Genomic DNA, 4307 nt, shown 5'->3' with positions numbered 1-4307 from the left:
TATTTTATACAATGTTACAAATATAGAAAGAAAAGTTGGAATCAGTGTAAGACAAGATGGTAAAAAAATCATTCATAAATCCAGGGATTCAATAAGTGATGAAGATGCTGCGATGGCTTGTAAAGGCTTCACTCTGATGTTTCCAGGTACCATCTTTTATGCTGCTGGGCTTATTGATGCTCTGTACAATGTCAGAAATAATCCCCTATTGCTCTTCAAACTCTGATTTTAGCTTCTGGATTTATCATCTTACATGGTTAGTCAGGGCTGGGTTGAGTGAACAATGAGGGAAGATCCTGAACAGCTAAATTTACAGTTTACCAACCCACGAATGTCCATCTTTCTGTATGACACAGTAATACGTTTTTTTTATGGATGACAAAATAAAAAAAAATGGGAGAAGCTGGATGCCTTGTTTAAAAAATAAAAATAAGACAACAATAATAATAGTACTAATAGGGCGTTAAGTGCTTCCTGTGTACCAGACATTTTTGTAAGTGCTGAATTCTCACAACAATTAATCCTCACAACAATCCTGAGCAGTGTTTGTGAGAAGGATAGGTAGGAATTTGGGCACTCTGAGCAGAAGGTGTACAAAGAACTGCTAAACATCTTGGCAGGTATTGAGAAAAAGAATAGTGTTCAACGTGAAGTGTGGAGAGATGAGAAGCAGGGCCAGACCAGGAAGATCTCATGTTTGTTGAGGAGTTTGGAACTTGCCTTCTAAAACAGGAGTAGATAAACATTTTCTTTTAAGAGCCAGATAGTAAATACAGGGTGTCCCCAAAATGTATATACACTTCAACAGCTAATAGCTCAATTTAAAAAATGAAATGTGTTTTAGTAAATACTGCCTTTATAATTATTCAAAGAGTGTGTATAAATTTCTTTTTTAAGACACCAAACATGTTAGGCTTTGTGGGCCATGTCATCTTTGTTATATTACAGCTGCAAAGTTCCGCTGCTATCCCTTAAAGTAGTCACAGATAAATATGTAAACAAATGGGCATGGCTGTGTTTCAATAAAACTTTATTTCCAAAAATAGGTAGTAAGTGAACAGCATCTGGCCAATGGCCTATTATTTGCTAGCTTGTATTCTGGAAAATGGTGAACCACTAAATTTTAAAAGCAAATAAAGCATGAGGCATGTATTGCTTCTTTAAAGAGAAGGTGTTCCCAACATCATGTTTAACTACTGCCATTAAAGTAAGGCAAATGTAAATTATTTTTCCCACTCTGTCAAAGATGAATGATTCCATGGGAGTGATGGTTAGGGCATTTCTCTAGCTAGAGTGACCATAGGTCCATGTTTGCCTGGTGCTCAGGATTATAATTAATAGCACTTTATTTCACTTCTAAAGTTTCCCTTGTTTGGAGAAATCACTTTATTTTAAACCTAACAGGGGGTTCATTTTAGAACCTCCATGTAGAGATAGCCACTGGGGCTCATCTTTCATGGATGTGTCCTAGGTAAGAGCAATGGTCAAGTACAGTTCCACCTGAAGAGGAGTCCTGGCCAGCTCTGCTTCCTCTTGACTGTGTGATTTTGGGTTAATGCCCAGTTACTACAAGGCAAGATTTGTTTCATTGAAAATTGGGAGTAATATGTCCTTCATTAGGGGTATCTGAATATAAGAGAAAGATGTTTGTAAAATTTCATGGGAGGAATCTACACTAAGAAAAGAGAAAAATGCTAATTGACTATACCTTTGCTATGCCCACAGCCAATCAGGAGTGATATGCAAATTAAATCAACAAATATGGAAGATAAATTTGCATATGCAGGAGGGATGGGCTGCACCTGATGCTGCCAGCTAGGACCAGGCAGGCCAGGCGGGCAGAGCCTGATGTTGCCTGCTGGGTCGAGGCTATTATAGGGGTTAGGAGGAGGGCAGCACCTGACTATCAGACCCTGGGTAGGCTGGGGTGGCCAGGGTCTCTGGGATCACTGTCTGCCCCTGGGCCGTGGACACCAGTGGAGCAGGCCGGAGTTGAACATTTTAATGAAAATGGGATGCCTGTGCCCTGGCCCATCATGCTGGTCCTGGCGAGGAGAGGGCAGTGGGCAGTTAACAGGCACCAGAGTTTGGAAGGGACTGGGAGCAACCTGCAGGCACGCTACCAGGAAGAGGTGCTGAACCATGATGACACAGTGGGGTGGCTGATAGAGGAACGCAAAGGTGCAGATGAGGTGGCTTTCGCTGACCCTGAGCTTGAAAAGCACACCAATAGCCTGACGAACTAAATCGCCTTTCTGAAGAAGGTGCATGAAGAGTAGATCACTGAGCTGCAGACGCAGATACAGTATGCTCAGATCTCCATGAAGATGGACATGTTTTCCAAGTCCGACCTCTCTGGAGCCCTCAAGTATGAGAAGCTGGCTGCCAAGAACATGCAGAATGAGAAGGATGGTACAAAAGTTGCCTCACCACGCTGACCGAGAGCACTGCCAAGAACACCTATGGGGTGTACGATGCCAAGGACGAGGTGTCTGAAAGTTGACACCTGCTCATGGCCAAGACCCTGGAGATCAAAGCATGCTGGGGCATGAACTAAACTCTGGGAAAGCAGCTGCGAGTGCTGGAGGATAAGCCAACTCTGATGTTAGTGCTATGCAGGACACAATGAACAAATTAGAAAATGAGTTGAGAACTACAGAGAGTGAAATGGCATGATATTTAAAAAATACCAGTGCCTCCTCAATGTGGCTTTGGACATTGACATTGAATCTTACAGTAAACTCTTGGAAGGCGAGGAAACCCAGCTCAGTTTCACCAGCATGGAAAGCATAGCCAGTGGCTACTCCCAGAGTTCCCAGATCTTTGGTCGCTCTGCCTAAGGTGGTTTACAGACTAGCTCCTAATCGATGTCAGCTCACTTCTTCCCTTTTTAATACACCAGCCACATCCAGGAGGAGCAGATTGAGGTGGAGGAGACCACTGAGGCTACAAAAGTCAAGGAAGCTAAGGACGAATACCCTTCTGAAGGAGAAGCTGAAGAGGAGGAGAAGGAGAAGGAAGTGGCCAATGAAGAGGAAAGAGAGTAAGAGGAAGAAGGTGCAAAGGAAGAATTTGAAGATGTAAAGGAGGAAGAAGAAGGAGGTGAAGGTGAAGGAGAAGATGCCTGAGAAGCTGAGTACAAGAGGAAAGATGAAGGAGCAAGCAGCCAAAAAAATACTGAGACCTTTCCTTAATTATTATAGGAATAATCCTCCTGAAACCAGGTCAACCCTGTCATCAACCAAGCAGTTGAGTTCCTGATACAATATGAATTATAAAGTCAATATATATAACATTCTGAGGTGACTCAGGTTGAACATTAAATGTTGGGCTATAACTTTTCTCCTTATGCAGAGTATCTGTTTTCTTACAGAGTGGCTTTCTGGCTTGCTGCCAGCCTGTGCATGGTCCATGCTCATGAGTTCAGGATCTATGACAATGTGAATAATTCAGATGTTTACAATAAAAACACATGAATACATGAATGCACTGATGTTAATGTTAAACTACATGGAAAAAACAGTTCTTTGAGTCTTTGGTGGTTAGAAATTAAAGACCTCAGCCGAAACCGGTTTGGCTCAATGGATAGACCGTGGGCTTGGGGACTGAAAGGTCCCGGGTTCAATTCTGGTCAAGGACATGTACCTTGGTTACGGGCATATCCCCAGTAGGGGGTGTGCAAGAGGCAGCTGATCGATGACTCTCATCGATGTTTCTAACTCTCTATCTCTCTCCCTTCCTCTTTGTACAAAATCAATAAAATATATTAAATTAAAAAAAAGAAATTAAAGACCCCAAATCAAGTGCGATAAACAGTAAATAAAGTTACACTGAATGATAAAAAAAATACATTAGGGACCAGGAAGTGTTCAAAGAACTGGGGAATCATTCCCAAATCAGGAAGGAAAGTCACAGGGTGTATATTTTGCTATGAGTGCAGTATTTCCTATTACTTACAACATATACAATGTAATCTTTTAGATGCCTTCCTATCACATGATGTATTCTCATAGAGTAATACTGGTACATATGTTATAGTTATGGCAATATGTCATATCCTACCTATATTAATAAAAAGGTAATATGATAATTAGACCATGAGACCTTCCATAAGTCCTTCCAGACAAAGTCATAGTGGCAGAGGCAGTTAGGGGTAATCAGGCCAGGAGGGGAGGGCAGTTGGGGGTGAGCAGGCTGGCAGGCAGAGTGGCTAGGGGTGATCAGGCAGGCAGGCAGGTGAGCAGTTAAGAGCCAGCAGTCCCAGATTACGAGGGTGTTGTCCAACTGCCAGTTTAGGTCTGATCCCA

General features: G+C 42.3%; 1 pseudogene; it reads left to right on the top strand.

Annotated features, from left to right (window-relative positions):
• Window positions 1-2036: 2036 nt before the first annotated feature.
• Window positions 2037-3194, top strand: LOC118723062 (annotated as a pseudogene).
• Window positions 3195-4307: the final 1113 nt, after the last annotated feature.

Source organism: Pipistrellus kuhlii, unplaced genomic scaffold, assembly GCF_014108245.1.
Source record: "Pipistrellus kuhlii isolate mPipKuh1 unplaced genomic scaffold, mPipKuh1.p scaffold_m20_p_2, whole genome shotgun sequence".
Taxonomy (NCBI): Eukaryota; Metazoa; Chordata; class Mammalia; order Chiroptera; family Vespertilionidae; genus Pipistrellus; species Pipistrellus kuhlii.
Note: the sequence above shows the minus strand (reverse complement) of the source record. Positions and strands in the feature narration are given on the sequence as shown.